This window comes from Octopus bimaculoides, chromosome 3, assembly GCF_046866305.1.
Source record: "Octopus bimaculoides isolate indiv1 chromosome 3, ASM4686630v1, whole genome shotgun sequence".
Taxonomy (NCBI): domain Eukaryota; kingdom Metazoa; phylum Mollusca; class Cephalopoda; order Octopoda; family Octopodidae; genus Octopus; species Octopus bimaculoides.
The window spans coordinates 138200888-138227478 of NC_142930.1; the positions used below are offsets into that span (position 1 = coordinate 138200888).

The 26591-nt window shown below is 39.1% G+C and overlaps 1 pseudogene across 1 annotated transcript; it reads right to left on the reverse strand.

The window, feature by feature from the left end:
• Window positions 1-56: 56 nt before the first annotated feature.
• LOC149136744 (uncharacterized) lies at window positions 57-26591 on the reverse strand (annotated as a pseudogene). The gene is made up of 6 exons (XR_016241220.1): window positions 26462-26591; window positions 20348-20470; window positions 10040-10114; window positions 8724-9266; window positions 2296-2427; window positions 57-352 (listed from the first exon to the last, which is right to left on the reverse strand). The product of XR_016241220.1 is annotated as an uncharacterized LOC149136744 (transcript).

A 26591-nucleotide genomic window follows, 5' to 3' on the forward strand; every position in this document is an offset into this window, starting at 1 on the left:
CATTATCATTCCAGATCCCTAAAACTCCCACCCCTCCTAGTTACAACATCCCAATTAGATAATAACTTTTATACCCCAGTAAGGACAGCATTTCCAATTATCATCAACGCAGTGCATTAAGTCAAACTGTGGAGAATAATTTCTTACAAGGACTTTCCTGAACATCAGACAGAAAATCAAATACCGAGTTCAAATTTGGTCTGTGATCCGTGGTATTTTCTTTCGTTTGAGGGTCTCATGTAGGACATCGACACTAATGGATTCATCAAGGTCCAGCAGACATCGCTCACTGATATGCTGACAGTTTTTAGCCTTGAGTACTTGTAGGGATTTGCAGTATGTCATAATGAATCTGAAACACAGAAAGAAGTACACTAAATTTAAAGCAAATTATACATCATCATTTAACATCCCTGTTCCATGCTGGAACAGACTGGCTGGTTAGACAGGATCTGATGTGTCCAAAGACTGCATCATGTTCCAATGTCTGTTTTGGCTTGGTTTCTACTACTGGGTGCCCTTCCTAATGCCAACCAGCATGGACTGGATACCTTTTTCATGCTACCTGCAACTACAAACCTGGGGGGGGGAGAACTAACCTCGAGGGGAGTGGGGGAAGGATCAGCTTCATGTTCGGGGATGACGGGAGGGAACTATGAGAGAGGCAGTGCAGGTTCTTGTATAAGATCTGCATGGTTACTTACATCTAGTATGCGGGGAGAGAATGCAACAATTAACAATAGATGCAAGAGATAATTGTGACAAGGTGCCTAGGTGGCCCCATAAGGCACAAGGTGAGTTGAAGAATCAGTGCAAGATTGTATGGGATAAAGAGACAGACTGTCAAAAGGGGCAGGGTTGAAGGGTGAGTGACCAAGAAGCCACAAGTTGGGGGGTGGGGGTGGATAGAGCAATGCAGAATAGAATGGGAGAGCAAGCAGTAGGAGTAGTGAAGATGATACCGCTGTCAGGGAGAGAAAACAAGAGAAGGGAAGACATGGTTGGGTAGTCTGCAGAAGTCAGTGGGCAGGGGGAGAAGAGCCAGGACTAATGCATGGGAGTGAGTCAGTGTAATGTAGGCAGAGAACACAATACATAGCACTTTCAAAACTCAGTTTTGCAGAAGAGGAGTGGGTCGTTTTTAGAACCTCATATCGTCAGAGATCCCAGTCCTGTGTCATACCGTTTTGTCAGGCTCAGGCTCCCAAAGTCAACATTAACCACTTCCTGTGTCTCCCCCTTTTGCAAGTAACAGCTACATTTAGTGACAGGCAATTTTTTATGCAGCTGTCCTCATCCATACACACCATGTGTCCATGCCAGCATCGTCTTCTTTCTCACACACATTTGATTCCCATTATGACAAGTTTTTCACTCAGTGCATTTGTGCTAATTCTTTCATGCACACTCACACTGCACATCCACCAGAGCATACTCATTTCATTTCTTTTCAGTTTTCTCAAGTTCTCTGCATTCAAGGCACATGTCTCACTACCATGCAGCATTACAGTTCTAACACAAACATCATACTGTCTGCCCATCACTCTTTGTTGTCAGCAGTGGTTGTAGCTCCCTGAACTTTCTCCAATCGATTCTCACTCAAGTTACTATACTTTCAGAGCAACTACCTCCCTTATTAATTACATACTGACATCAAATATAGTGTATGGAGTTTATTCCTACTACTTTTCCGCATACCAAGCAAGGCCATTTCCCTGAAAGTAACAGGGTACTGTCTTCTTTCTAACTCACTAAAACCTTTGCCTTCGCAAGGTTTACCCTATGGCCTCTTAATTCCAGGTTTAGCTTCCAAACCTGGAACTAGATCATTAGCATATAGAAGCTTCCATGGTCAGTCAGTTTTAAACTCTCCAGTGATAGCTTATAGGTTTATCACAAATAGGAGAGAACTGAGGACTAAACTTTGATGGTCACTTACCTTCATGCTAAATGCATCACTCTCACTATACTTGTTGCATTTTTCAGAAGCAGTTTGAGAGTTATGAGAAATGCAAAGAGATATACATAGAAGGAGAATAACACTTTACCATCTCAAATGAGTCAGAGGTAAAATGCCTCAGATCTTCGTAATTGTAATCAGTAATGTTTCAACATGTAGCTCATTTGAAGTATCAATAGATACATAGGCTAATAGTAGGACATTCTCCAAATTAACAGTATGTAAAAATTACTAGTTTATTTTATCAGAATCAATAAATAACTACATTCCTACTGCAATTCACATCACAATAAAAAATGCGAAATGAAGCAAAAAAAAAAAACAAAAACACTTACATAATAGAAGTTTCAGTTAACTGATAGCAACCTTGAATATCCAAGTGGACCAATTCTGGACAAGCCTTGCTGACCATCTCAATACTATAATCAGTTATATTGTAAACACCACTGAACTTCAGAGTGGTTAATCTATTAAAGAAATTTCAAAATAAAACATAATTTTAAAACATGGTTAAGAGGGTTGTTAACAAACGAGACAACTGACTGAAAAGTTGTATTTTTAATCATAGTTTGGAGAAGGGTTATGCCAAGGAATAGAAAACTGATTGTTTAAATATGATTAATGACCAATATGAGTTCATGACAATAAATAGTTGAGGAAACAAAAACGGGTATGAGCAGGAGTGTGTATATTCCACAGCAATACACTTCAGGGAAAGTTTAACTTAAAGGTTTGGCAAGGGATCCGTGGTGGTGGGGATGAAATACAGTGGAGATAATAAAGACATCTAAGAGAAAATTAGCTGGTCTCTATAATGGTCAAATCAGCTAGCTCAGAGACATCTTCATCATTCACTCATACATACATACACAAAAACCTAGTGATGGGTGACTAAACCAGGAGGGAATCAGAAGAAATACATTGTGATGATTAGTTATGTCCCCTTAAGTTCAGAGTGTAAATCATCTTATCCTAGTAAGCTTCGTCTTTTTTCAGCCATCAAATACAGTAATCAATATAATTGATTATGCATTTGGAGGTGGAGCCCTATGATCTAATGATTGGGATCAGTAAAAAAATATATATATATATTGATATACAGGGAGAATATAAATGACAATGAAGACAGGGCAGTAGAGAAGTAACTGAGAGCTTGGTGGCTTTAATACTGCACTCTTTCAAAGTCTAGGACACTAAACTTTCAAATGATATGCTTCATATTGTTGAATACTTGTTAACATTTTGAGGTCTTGAGGCTGCATGGAAGTACTCTTCCACCATATCTTGTACAAAGTAGCAAGTAATGCTCAAGAATATATAGTAAGAGTTTTTAACTATCATCTGAGAGTAGATTATCAGGAAACAGTGAGTGACATAGCATCAAAAAAAGGATGGAAACAAATATAACATGGTAGGTTATGCAATGCAGACATGTAATCTAGGCAAAGAGAATTCTGATACAAAATTCCCAGAAGACAGCACTGATGAAGAGGCTTTGAAATGTGTATGCTTACTGTGTTTGTATTATATATATATATACATGTATTTGAATAAAAGAAGGGTAAAAATACTACTTGCCAAAGATGAAAGCGAAAGCTTCAAAAACCACCAATCCAACGATAAATACACACATGAGTAATGCAATGAACACTTAAAAAGTAATTATATGAAAGCATTATTGCTGTTAAAAACAGTAATAATGAAGCGATTAGCAAGACTTCTACCTCAATACTCTAGATATCAGCTGTCCTCAGGACCTGTGTGTCTGGATTTTTTTAGGTCCAGCCAACATTGAAAATGTGTGAGACATCTCTGAGGAAAGCGTTCAGGGTCCCTTATCTGACGTTTGTACAGGGTCCATGTCTCACATGAGTAGAGGAGTGATGTCAGCACACATGCACAGTACACAGCAACTTTTGTTTGCCTTGCGATGTCATGCTGGGACCAGACATGAGACTGAAGAGTCCGGAAGGAATTAGTTGCTCTCTGCAACCAGAAAAATATTTCCTCATCCAGGGAGCAAGAACGGCTGAGTGTGCTGACCAGGCAGACAAACTTGTCTACTACCTTCAGAATTGTTCCGTCAACCAAGATAGCTAGTTTCACATATGGATTTCCTGGTGCAGGCTGGAACATTACAACAGTCTTGTCCAGGCTAATGCTAAGTCCAAATGCCTTGAAAGAAGCAGAACTTCAATTCATGAGTATTTGCATGTCATCCACTGTATGAGTGACTAAGTCACAGTAGTCTGCATAAAAGAAGTCACGAATAATAGACTGGAGAACCTTTGAATCGGCAGCCAGAAGATCGCTATCTGACATATATTCCCAGAGAGCTAACCTTAGCAAAAGCATGAGTAAAAGCGGCAGCAAAGTACAAAGAAAAGGGAGTTGGGGCAAGAATATCACCCTATTTGACACCATTCTCTATAGGAAAGGGTCCTGCCATGCCACCACCAACATTGACCCAAGCCTCCATCCCATCATGAAATGATTTAATTATAGATACAAAGTGATCGGGACATCCAAGTTTGCCAAGTATTTTCCATAGAAAGGCCCTATTTAAAGTATCAAAGGCCTTTGTTAAATCAATGAATACCTGGACAAGATCCATATTCTGCTCATAGCACTTCTCCTGCATCTGTCTTGCTGTGAAAATCATATCCATTGTCCCTCTACCAGATTGGAAGCCACAGTGAGATTCAGACAGGACATCATTTACGAGACACCCATTCAGACAGGTAAGAAAAATATTTGCCAGAACCTTGCCAGCAGCTGATAGTGGATACCTCTGTAGTTACCACACATTGTTCTGGCTCCTCTTCCTTTATATAGAGGAAGAATAATTGCATCCTTCCAGTCTTTAGGCATTGCACCATTCCTCCAGACTGCACTAATAAGTTCATGAAGGGACTGTGTGATGTAATTACCACCAAATCACAAGACCTCAGCACAAATTCCATCCTTTCCAGGTGCCCTACCAAGATTCAATTTACTTATTAATGTCATTACTTCATCTATTGAGGGCGAGGAGTTTAAGGAGCCATTGATAGGTCTTTGTTGCATAGTATCAATCACCGTTTCATCCATAACTGACTCATGGTTTAGGAGTTCAGAGAAGCGTTTGATCCAGTGACCTGTGATTTCTGTTGATTTAGTAAACAGAGTGGAAGACTCCTTGGAAAGCAAAGGAGCTGATGTGGAGCTCTTAGGTCCATAAGCGCGCTTCATAATATGGTAAAGCTTCTTGCTGTCATTTGCATCAGCAGCAGCCTGAACATCATGAGCAAAATCCTCCCACCAAGTGTTCTGCATCTTCCTGAGAGATCGCTGCAGTAGTGATTTTACACTGCTATAGTAGGCAAGTGCTAGACTTCGTTGCACAGTAGACAGTTCTCTGTGTAGCAATACATTGTGGGCATGGCGCTTTACCACCAATAGTCGCTGAACTTCAGCATCATTTTCATCAAACCAGTCTCTGTGTCTGACAGTAGCATATCCCAGTGTTTCAGCTGCACATTGAAGAACCTGGTCTCAAAACTCTTCCCATACTGCAGTATCTTCAATGCTGGAAAAGCGAGTCTGAAGCTCTTTCGTCACCACAACATCATATATCTTGTGGACATTCAGACACCGAGGAATGCTGACTGGTCCTCTACTCTCTTTCACACTTATCATCATCTGGAACCTTGCTCACACCTGACTGTCCAGCATTCCGATCCATGTAAGGACTTGACATTACAAATGTCATAGATGTCGCACTTGCGGATGATGACATAATCCAGCAAGTGCCAAACTTTAGACCTTGGATGCATCCACGCTGTTGTGTGATCACCTTTGTGCATAAAATGAGTGCTTGTGATGTAAAGTCCATGTCCTTCGCTAAACTCCAGTAGCATGAGACCATTGCTATTCATTTTCCCTACTCCAAAACGTCCTAGAGAGTTCCATGTTTGCCAGTCTATTCCAGCCCTGGCATTAAAATCCCCCATTAGAATGACTTTATCAGAATTGGGGATTTTTCTAAGTATGGCTCTCAGCTGGGTATAAAACATTGTTTTATCTTCATCACAGCTAGTCAAAGGAGGTGCATAGGCACTTATTAGAGTAGCAAACCGCTTACCTTTCAAGTGCAACTGTAGAGTCATTAGACATTCATTTATAGGGAACAGGGAGCTCTTCCAACTTCTTAAGGATATCAGATCAAACTGCAAAATCAACACCAGCCTCTCTGCGCTCCTCCTTCTGCCTTCCTTTCCAAAAAAAGGTGTATCCACCTCCTACTTCCTCAAGCTGACCATCACCTTTTATACGAGTCTCTGAGAGTACAGCTATATCAATGTTATAACGGTTCAGCTTGCGAGCAACAAGTACAGTGCGTCTTTCAGGCCTACAATCACTCTTGTTGTCTAACAGAGTGTGCACATTCCAACATGAAATGTTTAAGTTCCATCCAGATTTTATAAATAAAAGATTCTTTGTTTATTGAGCGCAGGGTGGACATCCGTCAGTCGCGCTAAACTGACCAGATATGGAAATACCTACATAGTTACATATGTACGTACCTGTGGTGTGTGTCACACTTAGTTGAAAGGAAGAGGTACAAAGAGAGAAATAAAACTGGTTAAGCAGAAGTACAGTTGAAGTAAGAGGCAAAGTGGCAAAGAATAGGGAGTAAGAGAGAGAAAGAGAGGACATTGACAACGCTGAGAGGTAAGAGAAATATACTGTGTTAAACATAGGAGAAAGGTTACAGGCAAGGAGACATAGAGGCTGGAGAGAGAAGGGAGGGGGAAGAGAGAAAGAGATTTAGAGAGATAGATTGAGTGAATAGAAAATGATAGTGAAAGAGAATGAAGCTATTCTCAGAGAGAAAACACTGGAAAACTTTTCATTTTGGATGGTATATGATAAAGCCATTGTGACAGTTATCCTATGCCGTTTGAAAGGTATTTGTATAAAATTTCATAAAAAAATACCAATTTTCCTGAAAGTTATGAGGTGGAAAATATCAGGTTATGTAAATTTTCCGAAACTTCTCTCCCTAACCTCTCAGAAACATTTTTTCCAACAAATATTAATAAATACTCAATTAACAGGATCTAAGCGATTATTTATGGAATTTATGAGGCAACAAAGTTGGTGGGGTATACATCTGTAGTTATGCCCATAATTATTCAATAGTTATTAAATGAAGTCACTATTTACAGATGCTTACAATTTTTATGTTTTCCATGAAGTTTTCACGGGTCCAGCTAGTAAAAATTCTTGATACAAAAACTTTTGTTGCAAAATTTCACAGAAAAAATCCAAAATTTCAAGATTGCGGATCCGGATTCGGCCTGGATTGTCCCTAATTTACTCACGGAGTCAGCTTGATTCTAAAATGGTATGATATGTTGGGCTACAGCATCTAGGAATAAAGTTGAAAAAGTGTGAATAAAGTTGAAAAAGTGTGATATTCGTATTTATTATATTAGAAGTAGAAGAGTCATTGAATAGCGAGAGAGGGATAAAGCATGAAGAATAGTAGAAGTGTCATTGAATAGTGAGAGAGAGGGGGTCGGAGGAGTAAAGTTGAACAAGTGTGACACACTGACATTCGCTTTCGCATTTATTGTTATAGATAGCTACCTCAGCTGGAAAGAGAGAAGTGCCAGGGCATACCTTCAAGGTACAAGGTGAATATAAGAGAGAATAAGCACAGAGGATTGGGAATGATGGGTGGGTAAATTTGTGGGAGTGTGAAAGTAGAGTAACAGATGATTAGTGTTAGGGTTGAATGCAATGAATGGTGAACAAGTGTGGAGGTGTGGTCAATGGGGAATATCAGTTAGTGGGGAAAGTGAAGAAAATAGGGAGTTGATCAGAGAGGAAAAAGTGGCATTACTGCCATATTTCTAATCTGTCTACTGTTTTATTATACTGATGTGGAGAGCAGTATAATAAAACAGCAGATACACATATATGCAACAGGCTTCCTTTTTAGGATTTCCTCCTGCCAAATTCATTCACAAAATATAAAATACAGAGTTTTATTAAAGCTGAAAGACTCCACAAACTGTTACTCCAAAATTCACAGAACTGATCTGTTACACAGAACTCAGAGTGATAGTCTGCAACATTTTCCAGCTTCAATAAAACTATATGTATGTATTCTTGGCCACCTGCCATCAAGAGCTCTATTTAGTAGTGACTTGCAGATGCTTCCTTTATCATTTTTGTTAATGGGATTAAACCTATCTATTCATCACTCCCAAATACATCTTCCACTGCAACAGTCATTCGTTGATGATGAATATATGTTAACACTGACACTCTCAGACATATGTATGCATATACACACAAAAACATGAAAGAAAAGAAGAAAGAGGAGAATAAGGAGACAAAAAAAAATAAATGAAACTAAATGGAAACCATGAAGACAATGAGGTAGAAGAATATTAATGATAATTCCTAATTTAGGCACAAGACGATCAATTTTGAGAGAGGGATATAATCAATTAGATCAATTCCAGCTCTAAGCTGGTAGTTATTTTATCAACCAGAGAAATATCAAAGTACAATTGAAATTCAGCTCAGAACATTAAAGAATTGGATGAAATACCCAAGGCATTTTGTTTGATACATTCACAAGTCCACCCACCCACCACCCTTAGAAGTGATGATGATGATGATGATAAGGAGAAAGAAATGAGAAAATAGAGACAGAAAAGTGAGTGAGAAAAAGAGAAAGAAAAGAAGAGTGAAAAAAATTACTAACTTGTGACAGTTGAAAACCAAAATTCGAATACTTTCATCAGTAATATTGAAACAGGAACTGATATTGAGATATTTCAGTGAGTGGCATTTAAAGGCTACAGTCACCAGCCCAACATTGTGTAACCATGTACAATGGGAGAGGTTCAAGATGGGTGAGGTGAAGACATGTGGTGGACAGTGTCAGCAACACACAGTCAGAGAGGGCATTGCAATTCTTGAAGGAAACTTTTGAAAGATGGGGGTTACGTTCAATGAGGTAAACAAGAGTGTCTTCACAGGCACACTGACTGCAATTCTTGAGATTGAGTGATGTCAAATTCTGATTATTTTCTACGATAATGTTGAAGGCTGTCAAAGTGATTTGATCCGAGACAGTAGATATATCTAGTTGTTTTAGTGAGCTGAAATAACCTTCAGCTAATCTTTTACAATGAGAATTAACCAAGCGCAAAGAGAAGAGATCTTTGATGCTGAGATATGGATGGTAGCACTTGCTTCCATAAGACATCTTGCCATGGTAAATCAAGGAAAGTTTTTTCAAAGTCTGAAAAATATTTTTAAAAAAATACAGAAAATTAAAGAGAGAAAGAATAAAGTCATAATGATAGTGATTTTTTTGGCATATAGCTAATTTTGGAAGGTGAGATAGGTAAATTTAGTAATTTAGTTTATTACTGTTTCATCTTAGTTAAAATGTTTGACACCTTTCATTCGAAATCTCTGCCATTACAAGAAAAGATCTGACTTCCAACCATAGGTAAAGGAAGACTTAGAAGGAACTGAATCCAAATTCAAGGATACCACATTTGGTAACAAGACAGAAGAAATAAAAATAATATATATAAGTGTATATGTAAGTATTTGAGAACATATTTGTAGAGTTCAGTTAATCAATAATAAATTTACTTTAGAGAAGAATGAAAGCTACACAAGCTCCCCAGACAATCACATACAGTTACACTCCTCAACAGACACCATCAGAGAAATACACAGACAAAATGCACCCTTCCTCAGACACAGTCACACACAAAACCTCCAACAACATAAACACACATTTCCATAGACAGTAATACACAGATCCGCTACAATCAGTCCATTCAAACATATACACACTTACAGAATCTCCACAAACACAAATACACTATACAAAACCAACACATACACAGAAGAAAGATTTACACAATCCTGTTCAAAGGTGATTATGTTGCTGACAAATAGAGTTACACAACGACCCATGTAGTCACACACACACACACACACACACACACACACACACACACATACATATCCATGCATACATACACAGAAGACACTTACTTGCAGAGTTCAGCTGATTAGCTACCATGTTGGCTAAGAAAAATGTCAATCCTTTTTCCATTTAACAGACAATTCCTGTGGAAAAATAGAAACATTAAATCAATAGAAACTTATTCATCAAACTGAGTCAAGACTGAGCTTAGTATAGTTTAAGTCATGTACAAGACACGTTTAATGAGAGTGGAAAAGAGGCAATGTGAATAAATATAATACCTTCAGCAAACTTGAAGATTTTGTAGAATTAAATACATTATTCAAATCCACAATGCAATGAGAGTTGAGATAATTGAGCCAGTTGTCCGATATTATTTGCATTTGACCACTTTTCTTCAACAAAGTAAATAGTTAATTTTCTTACAATAAAAGGCAATTACCTGATTTGTGCTCAGATTTTTCATATCCAACCCTTGTTTCCCAGCAAATTTAAATACTAAATTTTGATAATTACATGAACAAAAGTAATGTGGAACATACTTGATATAGCTGCAGTGAACTCAGGATCCAAGAGCTGTTAGTTCAATACTTTTATCTGTTTAATATGACTATGATGTAGTGGAGATAATAAGGCGGTGGTGATACTGATGTTGATTATAATAATATGGTTGTTATAGCAACAAAGATGACATGTTGACAATAATTACACTAATGATGACCAAGATGACAGTAATGATGATCATCGCCCATATTATCAACATATGAAAATAAATGCCTTCACCCATATCAATGCACATCTTCCTAGTAACAGAACTCATTTGCAACTGCTGCAGTTTGCAATTATTAGTGAAAAATAAACATTGCAGAATTTTGTGCAGATGCTGCTGAAATTCATAAGAGATGGTTGATTATAATAAAATAAAGATAAAAATGGGACAGAAGATGAGGAAGGAACAAGTATATCCTGCTGTAGAAAACTATTTTACATTATTCTGTATGAGAGACATCAGCAAATTTCATGAATATCTGTAAGAATTATTTTTCTTTAATAAATTATAGAAATTACATAAAATACTTTCTTTGTTATAGTCAATGAACAACATCTTCCAAGTTGTTCATTATATTTTTTTCATAACCTGTAGTTGATCTGGTCACACAAATAAAGGTTTACTAGGTCAGGCTCATACTCATATACTATAAGTCATTAACCACCCCAGCACATTAGTGAAAAAACCTATTATGTATTCTTTTGTTCTTTGTGGGATAATAAACAACTCACTGAAGGCATTGTTATGTTTCTAGGTGTTTACTTTATTTGACATGTTTACAAACAGTGTCTATAGCGGAGTGATACACGCTGTGTGTATCTGCCTAAAACACAGTTCATACTACTTAGTGGATGCGCTTAACAAAATAGTACTGCTAGTGAAGATGTATTCATATATACGTATACCTACGCATGCACATAGATATGAACATAAACATCCCTTCTTCTTATAGAAGTAATCTCCCTTACACTAATGGATTGTCAGCGCAAGGGTGGCAATCCTGCAGCAGAAACCATGGGATTATTCTGCCCACACACATGTTTTTCTGCTTCCTAATCTAGCAGAAGTAGTTGTTTTATTTTCCTTCTCTCTTAACGGTATCGAATCGGTGGTAAAATGTTCGATCTCCATCTGGTGGATCTTGTGCTCTGCACTGGTGTCTGAGGTGTGTTGTTGGGCTGCGGATGGGTGGTTGGTACCCGTTGGGGTGATGATCCTGTGGAAACATGGATTCTGTTTGTGGAAACACGGATTCTGTGGTTCTTGTTGGTGTTGTCACTGATGCTGCAGGTGTTGCACATGTTATCCTCGATAGCTTTGGTGTTGGGCGGATGTGGGCCCTGTTACGTCTCAGCTGCCTACCTGATTCAGTTTCTATAATGTACGATCTTGGAGTTTCAGCTCTACTGACAACCTGTGCTGGGATCCATGTTTTAGTTATGGGATCTTGAGTATGTACATGTTGTCCTCCAAGTATCTCAGGTAAATATTGTGCATGTCTGTTGTAATATTTCTGTGCTTGTTCCTGAGTGGCTGCTAGCTTTGCCCTTGTCTCTTCCTGGTCAATAGGAGGTTGAATCTTAGTTGGCAGGGTGGTTTTATATTTCCTGCCATTCAGCATTTCTGCTGGGGATTTCATGTCAGCTCTCAGTGGTGTTGCTCGTAGGGACAAAAGAGCCAGGTGTGGGTCTTCCTTGGATTCTCGGCATTTGACTAGTGTTCTTTGACTGTTTGCACCTGTCTTTCAATGAATCCATGACCTTTGGGGTAGTGTGGAGATGAGGTTACAATGTTGAACCCATACTCATCAGCTAGCTTTTTGAACTCCTGAGATGTGAATTGGGTTCCATTGTCACATATGATCTGCTCTGGTATTCCTTGCTCTGCCACAAGTCCTCGAGCCACTGTAGTTATTGTTCTGGCTCTCAGGTCTTTCACTTTCCTCACAAATGGGAATTTGAAGTAGTAGCAGACCATTATCAAGTACCATTCTTGGTTCTCTGTGAACAGATCTACTCCAATAGTTTGCCATGGCCTTCTTGGAATGTCACTGGACATCATCTCCTCCTTTTGCTGTGTGTTTCTGTGCTTTTGACAGATGTGACATGCAGAAACCATCTTCTCTATGTCTTTATACATGCCTGCCCAATATACAGCTGACTTAGCTCGGAGTTTGCATTTTTCCATTCCCAGATGCTCTTGGTGGATCTTTTCAAGAATTTCTTTTTTCATTGATCTGGGTATGATTATTCGGGATCCAGCCATCAGGATTCCATTCTCCACTGCTATGTCATCATGGATGGCCCAATATTCACGAATGAGGGGCTGCACCTGATGTCTCTTCTCTGGCCACCCCTGAATCACCATCTGAGTAAGGAGCTGGAGTTCTTCATCTTTGCTGGTCTCTTCTTTTATTTGTTCCAGCTTTGTGTTTGTCACATTTACAATGTGGTGGACCTTTACACTTAGTCCTTACATCTCTTGTTTATCATGTGAGGACAGTCTGGAAAGAGCATCTTCTAATATCAGGTCCCTTCCTGGCTTGTACCTGATGTTGTAGTCATATTTTTGGAGCCTCAACAGTAGCCTTTGTAGTCTGGCTGGTGATTTCGTGAGGTTCTTTTTGTCTATTCGTTCTAGCGGGCGATGGTCTGATTCAATATTGAAATATCTGCCATACAGGTATGTATGGAATTTTTCACAGCCGTATACTACTGCCAGGAGTTCTCTTTCAATGTTCGCATACCTTGTCTCTGTGGGTGAGAGAGCTTTTGAGGCAAATGCAATAGGTTTACCTTCTAGTATTAATGCTGCGCCAACTCCTCTCATAGAAGCATCAACTTGGAGCGTTACTGGCTTGCGTCTATCATAGTACTGCAGAGTTGTCTCTTTACTGATGAGATTTTTGATTGCGTTGAAATCCTGTGTGTGTGAAGCACACCAATCAAACTCTACGTCATCTTTGTTTAGTTCTCGGAGATTTGCAGTGTGATCGGCCAGCTTGGGTATGAAGGCTCCCATGTAGTTGATGAGTCCCAGGAAGCTCCTGAGTTCTTTCTTATCTTTGGGTTCTTTGATATCTCTGATGGCTTCCACTTTAGCGGGGTCTGGTTTCACTCCCTCTGCAGAGTATATCATTCCAAAGAATTTACACTCTTTTGCTTTTATCACACACTTGTCTGCATTTAGTTTGATACCTGCTTGTCGGGTTTTCTCCATAGCTTCATGTAAATTGAAGTCATGTGTGATCTCATTCGTGCCATGCACTTGGATATCGTCTGCTATCCCAATTGCTCCTTTGCAGCCTTGGTAGGTCTCATCTATTTGGCGCTGGAAAACATCTTGGCTCACCTTTAATCCAAATGGGAGTCGGTTGAATCGGTATCTGCCAAATGGTGTGTTGAAAGTAGTTAGCATCGATGATTCTTTGTCTATCCTCACCATCCAGTTTGCTGAATATCTTGGATCCAGCTAATGATGGTGTAATTTCTTCAAGGGTTGGAATTGGGTAGTACTCCCGTTTTAATGCTTTGTTCAGATCTCTTGGGTCGAGGCATATTCGTAGGGCACCATTGGGTTTTTCTTTGATTACGATAGAGTTCACCCAGTCAGTTGGCCGTGTCACTTTGGTGATTATTTCTGTTTTTTCCATTCTGTCCAACTCTGCCTTCAGCTTCTCTTTTAGTTCTAGTGGAACTCGGTGAGGTGGGTGGACAATTGGTTTGGCATTGGGATTGACTGTTATGTGGTATCGACATTTCTCAAAGCAACCGACAGTGTCGTCAAAGCATTCTGGGTACATGCTTATCAGTTCTTCTTTATTTGTGATTGATGGTCGGTTCTTGATAGGCATATCTCTGTCAATCCTGCTTGGAGCTGCCTTCACTTCACCGTTGATTGACACAATATTCAGCTTTTGACAGGTATCAAGTCCGAGAATTGCAGGTCCATCTGTTTTTGTGACATAAAAAGAACACTTAATTATTTTTCCTCTGTGTGTCCCTATGATGGTTGTTTTGCCCAGTTGTGGAATCCTGGTACCTCCGTATGCAGTGAGGATTACATCACTTGGTGTGAGGATTCCTTCTTTGACTTTATGCTCATGTATCATGTGTTCTGGGAACATCTTTTTGTAGAGGTTGACAGGTAATATATTACTCTGGACTCCAGTGTCAATCTTCAGCTTCAGGTCAATGTATGTTCATTTCCTGCCTGACTTCTTCTGAATTTCTATAGTTGTGTATGCCTCATTTTTCTTTTGGTTGTTATTTCCCATTTCATTTATATTTATTATGCCGACTGCCAAGAATTCCTCCTCTGAAGTATTTTCTTCGAGATGTTGGGCATGTATATCTCTTTGTCTTCTTTTTCCACTCCACTTTGAAAATTGGGGCTTATATTTTTGAGACTTTGCTAGTCTGCACATTTTCCCCCAGTGGTTGGGTTTTCCACATGCTTTGCAGTGTGTACCGTATGCAGGACATTTCCTCCTGTCATTGAACTCATGCTCTGTACCACAGTACTGGCATGTTCTCTGTTTGTGGGTTTGTTTCGTCCCACATCTAGATACAATATCTATACTGCTGCCTGTTGTGTTTGTTTGCAGAGTGAGTGAGGCCATTTGTTTGGTAGTGGCTTCGAATACTCTTGTAGTGTCTACTGCTTCTGCCAACTTTAGAGCGTCCTTACCGATGAGGGATTTCTGGACTTCTTTATGAGCACACCCCCATATAAGTTGATCGACAATCCTTTCGTCCTTGTCTTTGAATTTGCACTTGTCGGCAACATTCTTTAGTCTGGACAGGAAGTTGTCAATCGTTTCTTGTGGGTATTGTTTCAGGCCCTGGAATTCATATCTATGAATTCTATGGTTTGATCTGGGCTCTAGGTGCCTTTCAAATTTCTTTAAAAGTATGTCTGGATTATTGCAATCCGATTCTGACATGTCCCAACTATTGAATAGGTCTAGGCCCTTCTCTCCCGTCCATAAAAGGATGTAGCTTACCTTTTCATCGGCAGTTGCACCTTTCAGGAAACTTTTGAAAGCTAGTTGGGTTTTCTGTTTGAATTTCTTGAATGCTTCCACGATATCATCCGCTTCCCAGTTCATGGTTGGATGTAGATTCATCTGTACGGCGACGGGGGACGCCATTTTTTTTTTGATCGTCGTGTGTGAAGACGAAGCGAAATTCAGTTTCTTAAATTTTAGGTTTGTTATTTTCGGGTTTTGTTGTAAAGGCACTGTTTTCGATTAGTATTTATCGCTGCCACCATGTCATGTATTCTTTTGTTCTTTGTGGGATAATAAACAACTCACTGAAGGCATTGTTATGTTTCTACGTGTTTACTTTATTTGACATGTTTACAAACAGTGTCTATAGCGGAGTGATACATGCTGTGCGTATCTGCCTTAAACACAGTTCATACTACTTAGTGGATGCGCTTAACAAAATAGTACTGCTAGTGAAGATGTATTCATATATACGTATACCTATGCATGCACATAGATATGAACATATAACACCTATACTATTGTTTGGCAATGTTTTTCATCTTCAAATTTAAAGGTTCACATATTATAATCTGGCATATAAGACATGTTATATACCAGCATATACAGCATTCTACTCCTGACAAGTTTAATCCTTAACTGTTGTGGAATAAGGCTGCAGATTAACAGATTCAGGAATATGAAATCAGGTATGCCAAGGGAAGACAGAGGGTGGAGTGAGTTGGTCAACAACTTCATGCCAATCAGTCAAGTAGCCTTCTGTGTGGTAGGGGATGAGAATGTTGCATTCCCCTATTCCACTCTGACAAACATGTTGGTACTGTCAGTGTTGCTTAGCACCAGGTCAGCCTTAATCAAAGTAATGATCACAGCATTCTAATCAAGGTCATTCAATCTTATTGTATATCTATAATTGCATTATCCAATATGTGTGTTTCATGAAATGAAGGACTTGCACCTAAAATGTTCCTCTTTGATATTCTGACCTAGGAAAGGTTTTGGTTTTTGATTTTGTACAAAACCAACAGTTGTCCAAACTGTGTCCCTTCTTCATGCTACCAATGTCCAAGGGAAAAGTAATGGCTGGTATCACTAGGCACAAGAATCATTCACTGCTGGTGTTGCCATTGGAACTGACACCACAAGGCATCCTATATCTGTTCTAACAGATCTGTCAATCATTAATTACTCTGGCCTGATACTTTATCAACTCTGAAGTGATGAAAGACAAAGCCAACCTTAACAGGACTGGAAACCCAAAGTGCAAGGAATTGGAACAAACACAAAGCATTCTATTCAATACTCGAACAATTCTGTACGATATAATTTGAATGAAATTTGACTGTTATTTTTAGCAAGTATGGTGATCACACTAAAGCTTGCATGTAGACAATTACTGTAACTCTGTAGTACTATATTGATAGGGTGAGCATATGTTGGTGAAGTGTTCAACATATTTTCATGTAATGCAAAAATTGCAAAACAGCAAGATTCCATTTCTACATACCATATCTGATTTCATGTAATTAAAAAAAATTTAATTTGAAAAATGCATCAGTCCATCAGCTGCCATTTTCACTGTTGTTAACTGATAACTGGTTAATATGCATAGCTAATTAATGAGCTGATTAATTAACAAGTCATCTGATTAAATGAAGTGTTTTGGTTATGCAACTTAACATCAGGATATTCTAGCTCTAGTGAATACAGCCACGTGTGGATAAACTCCTGGTAAAAAGGTAAGAAAACACTTAGGGAAAGATTGAGCAACACCAAGAAATGAACAGAAAGGATGTAGATGATGGAAAAAATGAGGCTGGTTGATGGTTGGGAAAATTGGAAATTGTCTCACATTGCAACTACAGCCACAGATTATTAAGATCATTATCAATTAACAAATTCACTAAAACTAACAAACTGACTAATAATGTGACTGCCTCGTCGTCGTCGTTTAACGTCCACTTTCCATGCTAGCATGGGTTGGACGATTTGACTGAGGACTGGTGAAACCAGATGGCTACACCAGGCTCCAATCTGATTTGGCAGAGTTTCTACAGCTGGATGCCCTTCCTAACGCCAACCACTCAGAGAGTGTAGTGGGTGCTTTTACGTGTCACCTGCACGAAGGCCAGTCAGGCGGTACTGGCAACGGCCATGCTCATCTCGCTCAAGAAACTTCATGTGTCATCCGCACAAGAGCCAGCCCAGGGGCACCGGCAACAATCCCGCTCGAAAATCCTACAACAACCCCACACAAGAGCCAGCTCAGGGGCACCGGCAACGATCTCGCTCGAAGAAATTCCATGTGTCACCCGTACAAGAGCCAGCCCAGGGGCACTGGCAACGATCTCGCTCGAAAAACCTCATGTGTCACCTGCACAAGAGCCAGCCAAGGGGCACCGGCAACGATCCCGCTCGGAAGATTTCATGTGTCGCCCGCACGTGAGCCAGTCCAGGGGCACCGGCAACGATCCCGCTCGAAACACCTCATGTGTCACCCGCACAAGAGCCAGTCCAGGGGCACTGGCAACGATCTCGCTCGAAAGATATCATGTGTCGCCTGCACATGAGCCAGCCCAGGGGCACTGGCAACGATCTCGCTCGAAAGATTTCATGTGTCACCTGCACAAGAGCCAGCCCAGGGGCACCGGCAACGATCTCGCTCGAAAGATTTCATGTGTCGCCCGCACATGAGCCAGTCCAGGGGCACTAACTAATTAACTCAAAGATAATAAACTGAATTCTTGATACAGTTTCTGTCTTGTACTCTCTATATTTTCATATTCTGAAGAAAAATAAATGCATAAAACATTTTTTTCTTTCTTTTTTGTTTTTCTTTTTATTTTCTTTTTGTAAACTAAAAAAAAATTAAGTGTAGTTAAATGAAGACCTGGGGAGAATTAACAGATGTTATTGTCAGGAATGGAGCAGAAACAAATCTAAAAAAGGGAATCCAGTGCCTCTTCTGATGATGATGCTAAGAATAATAATTATCCTTTCTATTATATGGTACAAGGCCTGAAACTATTTTCAAGCAGGATTAGGAGCCTAGTCAAATGCATCAACCGCAGTGCTCAACTGGTACATATTTTATCAATCCTGAAAGGATGAAAGACAAAGTTAACCTCAGCAACATTTGAACTCGGAGCATAAAGCTGGTGGAAACACCTCTAACAATTTTGTATGGTGTGCTAACAATTCTGCCAGCTTGCTGGTTTAATGATGATGATGATAATGTTTCTAATTTAAGCACAAAGCCAACAATTCTGAGTTGGAAGGTCAGACAATTACATCAATTCCAGAATCTAAATGGTATGATAACGAATAAGGTAATATATGAGGGGGATAATTGCAAAGCAGACATAAAGTGAAGGGGGACACATAAAAAAAAAATAAATAAAAGGCATGAATTACAAATTATAAATGATGCAGCAGACTGATTGATACATAAGAACTTCCAACCCAGGCCAATCAAGGAATCCCCAAGATCACCATCACATCAAGGAAAGTGTCGTTTCCAACAGTCATTCTCTGACTTACAGTTGTATACTTAGAGCAGTCCCATCCAATTTTACCATTTTCACAACTCTCGAATTGCAGCTCTGTCAAAGAGTTCAGTGACATAAAGACAAGAGTCGATCTTAAAACCAAAAATTTCAAAACATACAAGACTGTTGGCTTTAAGAGGTTCAACCTGTATAACATTGTGATGAAGCCACAAATGCTGAAGTTTACTTACAGCAAGTTGGCTTTAACAAAGACTGTTGTTCTTTAGCCTCAACTCAGACCTGACTGAACCTACGAATACAATGAAACATTTCTGCCATAACCATTCCATCATTTTAGTAATATCTATGTCTACATTATCCAATGCATCCTTCCTTTATTTTCAGATAGCGATGCAGTGATTTCAGGGATATTAGCTCTTATTTCTAGCGAGATGAGCAACCATACAAAGGTTTGCTCAAAAGTCTATTTGATAGCTTGTTTTTAAACCTAGTATTACTCCTTGAAAGATGCTTTACTAAGCAGTTGACAGTACAAACTGTTTTTCATTGACTCAATAGAGTGACTTCATCACCAACCAACCTTTGTCTAACTTTGTGTGCAAACATTGTCTGAGCTGGCTGAGTCATGTAATGTAATTCCCAAATGAAAAACTCACTAACAAAGTCCTTCAATGGAAAACCTATGGAAAAGGACAGACAGGACGCCCAAAGATGAATTGGCACTAAACGATCAACAAGGACATGCAACTAATTGACAGAACAGAGTGATGCATTAAGAAATGCAAGGAACAATGATCACTGGCACACTTTGACATCTACATGCATCTCAAAACATGGGAGCCCCTAAGTAGGTAACCATCACTGTGCATCGTTGGTTAACTGGCAGATAATTCCCATAAACATCTGACTGACATAATAATTCCATCTTGTACATGGCTCATTGATTCTTTTCTCCATCCAGCTTGTAAATGCTGAGGCTAAATATTGTGAATGGAGAAAAGAACCAGCAAACAAATTTGATTAAACAAACTAGGTTTAAAATTCTTACTCAACTACTTTTAGAATTTGGTCTAATTTTTCTGTAGATTTATGGGACCAACACTGAAACAATATTGGAAACTCAATTTACTAGGAAGAGTGCAACATACTTTATTCGAATATTCAAAAGATCTCTCATTCATACTTGCATGGAAAAAAATCAATGTAAAAGCAGTAACAATGCTAACATGAAGATACTTAGTTATCTATAAACTTGCAAACAATACTGCTGAATAGATGCAAACTCCTGATCACCAAAACATGTTACCTGTTTTTTTCATTTTCTGTTTAAAGTTTTTCACTTCACTGACATTGCTAATTCCTTTGAAATTCACATCCATATTCACTTCTAGTCTGGACCAATTAAGTAGCCTCTACATTGTTGCCTGACCTGCCAGAAATAGATTCCAAATCTTTCTTAAAACACACTATCGTCTTTAAAAAGGGAAGAATATATTAGCTGACATAATTCTAAATATACAAGGCTTGAAAAAAAACAGATGGGATGGTAATATCCAGAATGGCTTTGTTCATAGATCTGCTCATCAAATGACCTGGAACTACATAATAACAATAACAAAGTTAATCATTCATTGATTTTTGGTGTTTGATTATATTTGATTTGCATATAAAATAAATAGCTAATAGATCTGAAATATTCACTGAAGACATAAATAATTTATATAATTAAACTAAATTTAAATTATATAAATAATATAAATCACCTAGGACACACAGTTAAATTATTTTAATTTCTGTATTAAAACATTGCAGCAGATGTGAAATACAGAAATAACACTATAACAGTATACAGTTAATGTAGGAGGAAGTGTACAGAGTGGGGAAGCAAAACTTGCATTAAAAGTTACACTAATATTTCACAGCAACCATGACACCAAATGATATGAAACCTAATACAGAACAAAGAATACATTGTCAGCTAATAATAAACTTTTTTGCAGGAATATTGGAGAATATGACTGCACAGGAAGACAAATGCGAAAGAGTATGTGATTTGGTCCATGCACAAGTCAATCCAAAGAGGATCTCTGGCATATTTGGAGTATCCTTATGCAAAGTTTATGAAGTCAAGAAGAGAATGGACATGGGCAACGGCATTCAGAGGATGTCTGGCAGTGATAGGGCCAACAAGCAGCAGAATCAAGACTTTGTCAATACCCTCAAGTCCAAAATTTCAACTGACCCAACCACGTCCATGAGGAAGCTGGCTTCTGAACTTGAAGTGGGCCCCACGACCATCAGAACAGCTGTGAATGATGACTTGAGCCTCAAGTCCTACACCAGGACTCTAAGACACCTGCTGACAGAACCTATGATGGTCAGGAGACTGGAGAGGTGCAAAAAGACTCTCACATACCTCAAGTAGAACAGGTCCACTGTGGAAATTTTCTCTGACGAGATCTTCACAGTGGATGCCATTGTGAACTGTGGAAACAACTGGTACATTGCAGAGTCAACAGCTGACATCAGGGGCACCTTCAGAATAAAACATCCAACCCAAGTCATGGCCTTCGGTGTTGTGGCCTCTGGCAGAAAAAAGATGCCCATCTACTTCTACAAACTCAGAGAAAAGGTGAGTGCTGACACCTACTACAAGACGCTGAGGTACCATGTCTTGCCATGGTTTAAGGTCAAGTACCCAGATGAAGCTGTGTGGACCCAGGATGGTATTTCCAGCCATACTGCCAAGAAGGTACAGAATTTCTGCAAATCCAACTTAGCTGCTTTCTGGTCTGCAGATTTTTGGTCCTCTTCCAGCCCAGATCTCAACCCTCTGGACTATACTGCGTGGGGAATTTTGGAGCATACCACCAACAAAACCTCCCACCCCAACATCAACTCTCTGAAGGCTGCCATCAATGAGGAGTGGGCCAGGATGTCCAGTGACTTCATGAAGTGTGACATACTCGACCTAGTCTTTACCATTAAAACAGACTTCACTCACAATGTTCAGATCATTCCCACAGCTATTTCTAACCACAACATAATACAATTATTTGCATATGGTTCAAAGAGTGCAACACACACAAATAACATCAAATATGACTCACTCCTCATAAACTTGAAATCCTTGAAACAAATTGAAAATCTCAATGTTAAGAAGGTTATGAAGTTTCTGTACAAAGAGTTAATCAGGGTCTGTTGAAAGAATGTCCCATATAAGCACACCTATTCCCACAAGCACTTGATTTCGTGAAATAGATGGATACTAATGTGTAACAGAATCAAACCAACAAAACAACTAAAAAAAAACAAATTCTCTCAACAGACAAGATTGAGAAAAGAAAAAAGAACATTGAACTGGACCTAAAACTATCTCATGAAAAAGAAACTCCACTAAGAGAACAACGAGCAGTGTAAAATATAAAATGTATTTCTAAGTTCTATTTCCCCTTTGCTAAATAAAAATCAGCTATGCATAACCAGATTGGCCATCTAATGGATCATATACTAATGATTCACCACAAATATGCACATCCTTTACTTGACATTATGACAGAGTATCTTCCCAACCTATAGTTAAAATAATATATGAGCCAAATGAATTCTTTGATCCCCATTAGCTTACAGCTAATGACTTAGATTCAAACTCAGCATCTAAACCAGATAGTCTCCCAGCAATACTTACTAAAATCATGTAAAAACAGCTTTGTGAAACCATTAAAGATACTATTTCAAAAGTCACTAGATACCAGTAAATTCCCAGAACTATTAAAAGACACAATAGTAACACCTATACACAAAGGAAGGTAGCAAGTTTGAAGCTAAAAATTACAAACTTGTTTCTCTCACATTTCACACATCTAAAATTATCAAACGCATTGTCTGAAATAGAATTAGTACATGCCTTGTGGAAAATGACCTCGTAGATGATATACAGCATGGTTTTTGAACTGGATGAAGTTGCCTTTCACAACTATTACAGCACCATAACACTATTCTTAATAATCTCTTGAGAGGAAAGAACATTGACTGTATATACTTTGATTTTGTTAAGGCATTTGACAAGATTGCTCATGGAATCATCTGTCATAAGTTAAGGAATTTTGGTATCTCAGGAAAACTCAGATAATGGCCCTTTGACTTTCTACATGATAAGAACCAATCGGGTGTTGGAAATGGTTTTCGCTTTGCGAAGTCATGCATGTACATAAAATCTTGTGCAATGAAAAGTTTTTAGATATTCTCTTGGAAAACTTCATTGCCAAAACAAGTGAGTATAGAAAAATTTTCGGAGTGATTTGAAACATTACTTTTCCAGGCAATCACTCGTTCATTGGTTTCTGTGAAAAGTTTATCAATTTACTTTTGACGCGTCGAAGTGGAAGAGAAAGCTAATGGGGTGTGTGAGCAAATTCTGTTTTATGTACTTGCATTCACTCACACACAATAACAAAAACAGTGTTGCATTTTAAACTTTGGGAAAAGCCTTGCATTAAAAATAAACAAGGCTTTTCTCAAGTTTACAATGCAACACTGTTTTTGCTATCATGTGTGTGTGAATTAGTGCTGTTAATGAAGCTGTTATGCATTAATTTAATGTGTTAAACTTATCTTTAGCAATGTACTAGCAGAGATACCTGGCGTTGCTCGGAATTAAAATGGCATAGTTTTTTATTGCTTTACTTGTTTCAGTCACGCTGGAGCACCCACTTTAGTCGAAGAACTCGACACCATCATTTATTCTTTGTAAACCTAGTACTTCTTCTATCAGAGTGTTTTGCAAACGGCTAAGTTACAGGGATGTAAACACAGCAACATCGGCTGTCAAGTGATGGTGGGGGTACACACACACACACACATATATATACATATATATATAAATATATATATATCTACATATCCCTTCAGGTAGATGGCCCTGCTCAGTATGTAGAAAAGGAGTAGGTAGTAACTCTATAAGATGTACCCGGTGCAAGCTATGGACACATAAGAGGTGCAGCAACATCAAAGGCAGGTTAACTAGCAAGTTAGTTTTTGTTTGCGGCAGATGTTCAGGTGCAATAAAGACTGCAAACAAACAGGAAACAACTTCTATCTCATTCCAGGGTGAAAAACTAGAGGTAGTCGATAGCTTCCGCTATCTGGGCGACCAAGTTAGTAGTGGGGGTGGGTGCGCTGAAAGTGTAGCTGCTAGAATAAGAATAGCCTGGGCAAAGTTTAGAGAGCTCTTACCCCTGCTGGCGACAAAGGGACTCTCACTCAGAGTAAAAAGCAGACTGTATGACGCATGCGTACGAACAACCATGCTACATGGCAGTGAAACATGGGCTGTAACTGCTGAGGACATACGTAAGCTCGCAAGGAATGAAGCCAGTATGCTCCGTTGGATGTGTAATGTCAATGTGAATACCCGTCAGAGTGTAAGTATCTTGAGAGAAAAGCTGAACATTAGAAGCATCAGTTGTGGCGTGCAAGAGAGACGATTGCGCTGGTATGGACATGTGGTGAGAATGGAGGTAGGCTGGGCTGAGGTGGTGAGGCAAGACCTTCGTACATTGGGCCTCACCGAGGCGATGACTACGGACCGAGACCTTTGGAAATGTGCTGTGCGTGAGAAGACCCGGCAAGCCAAGTAAGATCGTTGCCAGTGCCCCTGGACTGGTTCTTGTGCGGGTGGCACATGAGATGCACCATTTTGAGCGTGGCCGTTGCCAGTACCGCCTGACTGGCTCCTGTAGGATTTTCGAGCGAGATCGTTGCCAGTGCCCCTGGACTGGCTTGTGCGGGTGGCACATAAAAGACACCATTTCGAGCGTGGCCGTTTTCGTGCGGGTGACACGTAAAAGCACCCACTACACTCTCTGAGTGGTTGGCGTTAGGAAGGGCATCCAGCTGTAGAAACTATGCCAAATCAGACTGGAGCCTGGTGTTGCCATCCGGTTTCACCAGTCCTCAGTCAAATCGTCCAACCCATGCTAGCATGGAAAGCGGACGTTAAACGATGATGATGATGATGATGATATAAATATATATATACATATATAAATATATATATCTACATATATATAAATATATATGTATATACATATACATCTATACATATGCATGTATACCTATATATCTATACATATCTCTCTCTCTCTCTATATATATATATACATACATAAGTGCAGATGCATGTATGCATATACATCTATATATATATATATATATATATACACATACATATATGCAGATGTATATACATATATATATATCATCACCATCATCGTTTAACGTCCGCTTTCCATGCTAGCATGGGTTGGACGATTTGACTGGGGACTGGCGAACCAGATGGCTGCACCAGGCTCCAACCTGATGTGGCAGAGTTTCTACAGCCGGATGCCCTTCCTAACGCCAACCACTCCGAGAGTGTAGTGGGTGCTTTTACGTGCCACCAGCACGAGGGCCAGTCAGGCAGTACTGGCAACGACCGCGCTCAAGTGGTGTTTTTTTACGTGCCACCTGCACAGGAGCCAGTCCAGCAGCACTGGCAACAACCTCGCTCGAATGTTTTTTCACGTGCCAGTAAGGCGACGCTGGTAACGATTACATAATATATATATATGTGTATATGCATGTATATAAGTAAGATAATAGTTTCAGTATTAATAGTGAAAGTATATGATTGTTTCAGTATGAAAACTGAAAGTAAATCACATTAAAACAGAGATGTTACTGTTTCACTTTTGAAAAAAAATCGGCCTTCTGTGTAAAAAAAATCTTTGGACCTGAGTTTGCACCCGCTAAGTAAATTTCGATCCCAGGCCACTGCATACAAGACGAACAAATCGAATCAAAATACTGGATCTTGTTCAAAACGGGGGCACCAGTTTTCATTAATGTTTTATGTAGTGTTTTGGGTACCGAAAGACTTTCAAACTTCGTATACTTATCTATTTTGTGTTATAGAACAGAAAAAACCCCGTTTTGAACAAGATCCGTCCAACCTTATACCAGCATGGAATATGGACGTTAAATGATGAAAAGTTTGTATCTAGACAAGAAACGGTAGTAAATTTTCAGATTAACACCCGCACGATTTTCACTAGGGTGTTAGGGTCAGGGTTTTAGGGTTAGGGTTAGAGTTAGGGACGGAATTTCCTAACTCTAACCCTAACCCTGACCCTAACACCCTAGTGAAAATCGTGCGGGTGTTAATCTGAAAATTTACCGAAATGGTGAGCCGTTGAGATGAATAAAGGAAGATAGTAATTATAATTTTAAAAAAAGAAAACTTTAAAAAACTACGTCTTTATACGATAACTTAGTCTTTAACAGTAGAAATAACTTGTTCTTAATTTATGTTTTGAGTTCAAATTCCACTGAGGTCGGCTTTGTTCTTAATTTAGCCGAAGACGAAAAATATTCAACTTACAAAAGTATTCAGCAACAATATCTGTTGAACCTTTTAATTTAAGTGCTTCAAAGACTCGAATCCCGCCATTTTTTTTTTCAAATTTACAAACTTACTGGCGCTAAGACGCATAGAGTTACTTCCCTTTTAA